Source organism: Pseudorca crassidens, chromosome 5 (genome assembly GCF_039906515.1).
Source record: "Pseudorca crassidens isolate mPseCra1 chromosome 5, mPseCra1.hap1, whole genome shotgun sequence".
In the NCBI taxonomy this organism is placed as follows: Eukaryota; Metazoa; Chordata; class Mammalia; order Artiodactyla; family Delphinidae; genus Pseudorca; species Pseudorca crassidens.
The window spans coordinates 14,618,129-14,626,145 of NC_090300.1; the positions used below are offsets into that span (position 1 = coordinate 14,618,129).

The following is an 8,017-nucleotide window of genomic DNA, read 5'->3' on the forward strand; positions in this document are numbered from 1 at the left end:
AAAATAGATAGCTAGTGGGAAGCAGCTGCATAGCACAGAGAGATCAGCTCGGTGCTTTGTGTCCACCTAGAGGAGTGGGATAGGGAGGCTGGGAGGGAGATGCAACATGGAGGGAATATGGGGATATATGTATACGTACAGTGACTCACTTTGTTATACAGGAGAAACCAACACAACATTGTAAAGCAATTATACTCCAGTAAACATGTTTAAAAGAATAACGTTTTTATTATGATAAAACATACATAACATGAAATTTAACATTTAACCATTTTCAAAAACACAGTTCACTAGCATTAAGTACATTTACGTTATTGTACAACCATCATCACTACCCATCTGCAGAATCTTTTCATCTTCTCAAACTGAAACTTGATACCCATTAAACAATCACTCCCGTCCCCTCCTCTCCCCAGCCTCTGGCAAGCACTATCCTATATACTGTCTCTATGAATTTGGCTTCCCTAGGCACCTCATATAAGTGGAATCATACAATATTTGTCCATTTGTGACTGGCTTATTTCACTAAGGATAATGTCTTCAGGTTCATCCATGTTATAGCATGGATCAGAATTTCCTTCCTTTTTTAGACTGAATAATATATTCCATCGTATGGATGGACCACATTTTGTTTATCTATTCATCCATCGATGGACATCTGGGTTGTTTCCACCTTTTAGCTATTGTGAATAATGCTGCTGTACCTATGGATATACAAATATCTATTCAAATCCTGGCTTTCAAACCTCTTGGGTATACATGCAGAAGTGTAATTGCTGGTATTCCTGTGTTTAATTTTTTGAGGAACCACAGTAATAATTATTTAAAAACTTAGATGATCATTTTGATGACCCAGACGTTCACATCTCCCAGTGCTTATACCCTTGTGTGTTCCCTCCCACATTAACTGTGGGCCAGGCCTGTCACTGCTTTGACTGATAAAATATAGACAAAACAATGCTATACCAATTCCAAAACTGGACCTTAATTGACCTGGAAGCTTCTACTGCCTTCCTTTTGGAAGGCTTCCTCTTGGCACAGTCCTACTTAGAACTTAGCCACCATGTCATGGGACAGTCCAAGTGGTCACCTAGAAAGGCCCACATGGAGAAGAACCAAGTGCCCCAGATTACAGCCCCACCTGAGCTCCCAGTCAAGCACCAACTGATTCCAGATGCCCAGGCATCCTGGACACTTCAATTTCAGCTGAGCTCCTGGTCAGTGCTTCAGCTGATTATAGTTACCCACTGTCCCAGCTAATCCTACTTGGAGCAGAAAAACCACCCCATGAAAGATAATATACTGTTGTTTTAAGCCACTAAGTTTTGAGGTGATTTGTTATGCAGCATTAGCTAGCTGAAACAAAAACCCTTTCAAATGTTTTAGAGCAAGAGCAAAATGCATTATACCTAATGTAAGAGTTGGTTAGAATTTAAGATATTTGATATAGAGTGAAATAGGCCCAGAGCCTTCAAAGAACTTAAATATCCTAGACACTAACAAACAAACAAGTAAAAAGATGCAAAGCAGCTGGTAGGAGATGGGTCCCTAGAACCAACAGCCACAGCAGGAATTCTATAGCTGCTGTGGTTGTTGTTGTTTTGATTGAGTTAAAGGCTTGGCTGGCCCAGATCAGCATGCCAGTTAGCTGCTATCATCCTTATACTAAAGAAGGCAGCTGGGGATTTTTCCTCCTATGTGGCTTGGCATATGGCTTTCGGGGGATTTGAACTCTTAATTCCAAGCTTCTTTTTCCCCAGAAATTACCATGCAGCTGAGAGATAAGAATGAATTCAGCCAAGACTGTTCTCAGACTCCCATAAGCACAGAAAATAAACAGTCCGAACTTGAAGCCTTGAAAGCTGTGGCTGAGATGGGGCTCACTCACCTGGGCCCTGAGTCTCTGGCCCTCTCTCACTGCCAGACACTACAAGGAAAGCAGCTTCTGCCTTGCTCTGTTCTCCCAAGCTGGGGCCCCATGACCCAGACCTGCAGGAATGGTCCTGGTCTTAGGCAGGAAGAATGGTGGGCAGTGGTTCACTCAATATTCAATAATATATACTGAGCACATACTATGTGCCAGGCAGGCACTATGCTGGGCACTGGGCATATGTTGGCAAATAAAATAGACGTGGTCCTTCCTGTCATGGAGACTGCGGCTCGGTGGAGGAGACGGATGACAAACACACAAGGACAATACAAGTGCTGCATTTGTTCATGCCTCAGGGGCCCTTTCCATGGTTTCATCTTTTTTTTTTAATATTTGTCTGTGCTGGCTCTTAGTTGTACCATGTGGAATCTAGTTCCCCAGCCAGGAATCGAACCTGGACCCCCTGTATTGGAAGCTCAGGGTCTTAACCACTGGACCACCAGGGAAGTCCTGATTTTGTCTTTTTTTTAAATTAATTAATTAATTTCTTTATTTATTTTTGGCTGTGTTGGGTCTTTGTTGTTTCGCGCAGGCTTTTCTCTAGTTGTGGCGAGCGGGGGCTACTCTTTGTTGTGGTGCACAGGCTTCTCATCACCGTGGCTTCTCTTGTTCTGGAGCACGGGCTCTAGGTGCGTGGGTTTCAGTAGTTGTGGCGCACGAGCTTAGTTGCTCCATGGCATGTGGGATCTTCCCGGACCAGGGATCGAACTCATGTCCCCTGCATTGGCAGGCGGATTCTTAACCACTGTGCCACCAGTGAAGTCCCCGATTTCGTCTTCTTGATGTTACTCTTTATTCTACTACATTTGTCATTGGGTGTCAGCTTAAACATAACGTCCTCACCTTCCTTGCTGCCCACTCACCCTGACCCTCTCAGATTGTATTAGGTGTCCTTCCAGTGTGTTCCACTGCCCAGCTCCATCACTGCATGAATACAATCTGAGAGGGTCACCTGAAGGTGGCATTCTCCATGTTGAATGTTAATGGACAGAGGAATGGAATGGGTGTGGGTGGGCAGAAAAGACAGCAAGGGTACAGGCGCAGAGGGGAGAAACATCTTGAACAGTCAGAGAACAAGAAGCCGCTGGGGTGGGGGGAGGAGGATAGAGGGGGAACGAGGAAGGGGGTGAGATTAGCCTGGCAGTAGGACCCATTTGGTCCACCACTGGACCCCAGTTTTGATGATTAGACCCTCTCCTGCTGTGTGACAGCCAGGATCCAGATTCACGACGAACAGGTGAGCAGTTTTGTCGCTGTTGGTCATTTCTTTGGGAAGAATTTTTTGACTACCTTGGGGAGTCTGAAGGTAAGCATTTTTCTCTTATGCTTCTTTTTGCCCCTGGTAACAGCGAGCTTTTAAAAAGTCAGCATATGTCCATGAACTTTGAAGAACTGCAGCAAGGAATCCAGGAAATTCCATTGTTTGGACAACGGGCAAGGAAGGCAGCTTCCTCCCAGGAGCAGGCAGCACTTGCACCCAAACCTGCAATTAGATGGAAGGACAGACAGCCAGTTAAAGGAGGAGATTAGCATTTAACAGAACCTGGGTTTCTTCTGGATTATTAGAAACCTTGGAGACCCAAATTTTGCTTTCCCCTTCCACAGTGAAAACTCGAATACTTCTTGTGGTTTCATCTGCTTTGTTAATTTAAAAACTTGGCCACTAAAATAGGATCCGTGATGCTGTAAAACCTGAAAGGGCGATTTTGGAAGAAGCGCTGCAGTGGTAGATTTCCAGTTACCCGCCCAGGCTGCTCACCAAGGGGCAAACTAAGTTCCTTTTAACATGAACTGCTCAGCAAGAAATGTTTTGCCCACATTTGAACCCATACCCAGAGTCCCCTGTAGTCTTCAAATCTGTCTGTCATGCTGGATTTACACACACTTGCATCGTGGGGGCCTGGAGACTTGGAGGCACGGTGCTTCAGGAGGCCAGGATGGGGGCAAGTGCTACCGAGACATTGTGGAGAGGGGGGCAGGGGGACCTCAGATGAGTGTGCCGCATGCCTGTCATGTGCTGCCCCTTCAGTTGCCTGGGGCTTGGGGTCTGAGGGGAAGGGGCAAAGAGCAGCCAGAGAGGGCAGGATTAATGCCAGGATCGTAGCCATCAGAAAGGGCAAAAAGCCACTTTGGGCCCACAGTGACATGACCCTCAAGGCTGAAGACAAGTTCTGGGATGAAAAGGAAGTGAGAGAGGTTGATTTTACAGTAGGGTTGCCAGATTTAGCAAATTAAAATACAGAATTCTCAGTTAAATTTAAATTTCAGACAAAAAGATTACTTTAGTATAAGTATATCCCAAGTGTTGCATGGGATATACTTATACTAAAAATTTTTTTCATTGTCTAACTGAAATTTTAATGTAACTGGATGTCCTGCATTTAATCTTCCTTGTATGTCTCCAGCTCACCAGTTCCTCCACCTGATGTCCCAGCCCACCCCTGTCCCTGGTGTTTTCTTTCCCCTTTCCTCCTCTCTGGCCCTCCTTCTTCCTCTCATTCTTCCCCAGTGATGCAAGAGAGGATCTGAAAACAGGTCCCAAATAACTGGAGCTCATTCAATACTGATATATTCTCTTGCTTCCATTTGCATGTTTACTTCTTTGTGGCTGTCCAAAGTTTAAAGACTTTATTTCCTGCTAAAATTACCCCAAGCAATATACAACAGAGGAGGGGAGATATAGGGACAACTGCTTTAATAATTCAAGCAGCCCCTTCTGAAGTGCTGGAGAGTGTAAACTGTTCGCACCAGGCCCCCTACTTTGTTGGCACATCCTTGGAGAAATCCAGCTAGCAGCCTCCAGATCCAATGGTTGCCACCCACCCAAGCCTGCGGCCGCTCAGGTACTTTCATCTGGGGAGCAGGAAGAAATGGAAAACACGGGGGATAGGAGGCAGAGACAAAGCACCCAACTATTGCAGGGTGAGATCCAGGATCGTTGTAATTGCATTTATGTGAGTGTCAGAGTTTGCATGTGGGGTGGTAGGTTGTAGGTGGTATTGGGGAAAACTTACCAACACAGAAGCTGATGATAGGTACTGGCGACCTAAACTAACGAGAAAATTAAATGAGTTTGATCATGTCGCAATAACTCTTATTATAGTCATTTTGGTGAGCCTTCTACCATGGATGCCTAATTACCATATGGTGCCATAACACTTATGTGTATCACTATATATGCCTTAAATTAACTTTGTTATAAAGTGTAATTTGATTGCAACAGGAGATTCAACATGTGTTGAATTGAGCCTTTGGAGTTTGGTACTCATGCAGGATGGAGCTCTCCTGCTCTGAGAAATTCAGCGCAGCTATGGGCTGAGTCATGGTGAGAAGGCCGCATTGGAAATGGCTCCCAATGACCCTCCACTTCCCAGCATTCATGCCTTTTGTAATCTGCCCCCTCCAGGGTACAGTGGGCCTAATGACTCGTTTCTAACAAATAGAATACAACAAAAGTGATGGGACGGCACTTCTGAAACTGGTGTACAAGGCCTGTGCCTTCTTGCAGTCCCTCACTCTCTCTTACTCTGGGAAAAGCCAGCTGCCGTGTCATAAGCTGCCCTGTGGAGACGCCTACATGCCTGGACCCCACCGAGGCCTCTGACCAACAGCCAGTGAGAACCTGAGACTTGCCAACAGCCAGGGAGTGAGGTTGGAAAAGGATCCACCCTCAGTTGAGCCTTGAGATGCAGGCAGCCCTCGTGGAACCTTCATGCAATCTTGTGAGAAGCTCCAAACCAAAGGCATCCTGACCCACAGAAACTGAGATCATCTTTACTACTAATAATAATTCATTAATATTAAATGTTGGTTGTTTTACACTGCTCAACTTTGGGGTAATTTGTATGCAGCAACAGATAAAAGAAGACGGTCACTTCCTGAGGACTGCACTTCTGTGGTATGTCACTGAGAGAGTGGTGAAAAGTCTAACGGTTGTATCTGATAGTGCAGACCCAGCAGCTGATGAGGACGCTAGTGTGGGTGGTGATGCGCGGCTGGGGGCTGGGAAGGAAGAAAGACATGGAGGCTGGTGCTTTACTGCATCAACATCTCAGGAGCTCTAGAAATGCTCCTACCTGTCGCTAAACATTCCTGAAATGCTGCTATCATAACTCTGATTCCTGTTTGCAAACTGAATATCCCATCACCCGCCAGGGCCCGGAACTGCGCTTACCTCTCCCTTTGATTTGTGTTCTTGGCCAGGTCCCAGGCCACTCCTGTCTGAGGCTCCTCGGATGTGGACTCTTTAGGAAAGGATGCCCCGTTATTCAACGCTCTCAGTCTCTTGGCTCCAAGCCTTCCCTTCTGTCCTCAGCAGTGAGATGCTGGGGCTGGGGCTCCGCGGGCCAAACCCGGCTTTATCAGCCGCGCGCTGCCGGGGTCTGCCGACAGGGGGCGGTAGAGCGCGCTGCAGGGCTGGAGGTGGCGGGGCTGCTCCCTCCGCTTCCTCCCGGTTCCTGCTCGCACCAACCCAGCCTCACTGGCTCGCCCCATCTGCGCCAGTCCCCGTGGCAGCAGCTGAATCCAGTCTGCAGTTTCCTCGACACTCGCAGAGCCAGCTTCCTGGGGCCCCTCGGAGGCACCATCACCCGCTGAGCAGCACCTACTCCTCGGAGATGGGAGTCCCAGCCACCAGATCCCTCCTCCGAGTTTCTAAGTTTGCGTAATTTCAGTCTCTCCCTTTATCTTGCGTCCCCCCAGCTTGGGGGGGCCGCTGCTTCCCAGATGCTGCCTCCGTGATACTTTAGACTTCTGCTTGGCCTCTGCAGTTACCTCGTTAACAAGTCTTGCTCTTGCATCCTCTCTGTTATAAAAACAAGCTGCTTTGATTTCTGTCTCCTGCTTGTGCCCTGGCTGACACAGGGGTTCCTGCGCCACTCCTGGCCTCTGGCCAGCTTCCCATCTTACTCTTCCAAAAAGAGCTTCCCCCCCCCGGGCCGTGCACAGCCAACCCTCCAAGGGAGTCCCCCTGACATGTGTACCCCGGGCTGCTGTCATCACCCCAGTCCCAGCCCTGCCCTCAGGGGAGAGACGGGGGAGGTGCAGACCAGAGACCGGCTAGGCTCAGAGCCAGTGGCAAAGGGGGAGGGGAGGGGGGAGGTCAGTGCAAAGAAGCGGGAGCGCAGCTCCGGAAGTGCTGGTGCCCAGTATGTCCAGCCTCAGCTGGAGTCACAGGTAACAACAGAGAGCAGGGGAAGGTGAGAAGCAGCGCTGGCCACCGGTCTGGGAACCGTGGGGAACTCTGACTCATCAGCTGCTAGCTGGTTCTACCTGCTTAAGGGGCACCTCCATGGCTGGCCATGTCCTTTCTTTCAAAGGGCAGGGAATTCCCTGGTGGTCCAGTAGTTAGGACTCTGCACTTTCACTGCCGAGGATGCTGGTTCAATCCCTGGTGGGGAACTAAGATTACAGGGCCAAAAAAACAAAACAAAAGGCAGTGTTACAAGCCTCCAACTGACAGGTGGCCCTGAGGCCATTAAAGGACTGTATTTCGTAATATTTTTGTGTGAGTTAGGGGACCCTTTTATAACACAATTGCTTAGGAGGGGAGGCCAGAATATAAACTTAAATTTAGATGTAAAACTCATTCTGTCAGGCAATTTCTAAGCAGGAAAACAGAACCCAGTTTAAGTATTTAAACAGATGGGAATATGATGCAGTGAACTGGTTACACAGACGATGCAAAATCTGAGTGTTCAAAAGGGCCCTGGGGAGATTAGTGCCACAGGAAGCCACTGGCCTTTGAGGCAGGACAGAGGAAGAAGTGGTGCCCGGGTTGGGTTCTCTAGAAGCAGACAGGCATAGTTTGGGGTTCACGGTGTTTATTAGGGGTCAGCTCCTGGGAGGGAAAGGAGAAACAGGATGGCAGAGGAAGAGGCTGCCTGTGATGCAGACCAAACAAAACCTCAGCCAGGTCTGGAGTGTTGCCCACCAGCATGTCCTGCACTCAGCCAAAATGGCTGGGCACTTAATACCCATCCCCTTGGTCAGGGGGTGTGGGCTGGTTGGGAAGAGCATGACATTGCAAGGCTGACCCTGCAGGAGCTGATGGCTGGAGGTGGGCTGCCAGCTTCACCCCTGCCGTCG

At 48.2% G+C, this 8,017-nt stretch overlaps 1 long non-coding RNA gene across 1 annotated transcript; it reads right to left on the minus strand.

Moving 5' to 3' along the window:
* Positions 1-208: 208 nt before the first annotated feature.
* On the minus strand, positions 209-6,928 carry LOC137224643 (uncharacterized). Its single transcript, XR_010943418.1, has 2 exons — positions 6,105-6,928; positions 209-3,413 (listed from the first exon to the last, which is right to left on the minus strand). It is a non-coding gene; the product is annotated as an uncharacterized lncRNA (long non-coding RNA).
* Between the last annotated feature and the right edge of the window lie 1,089 nt (positions 6,929-8,017).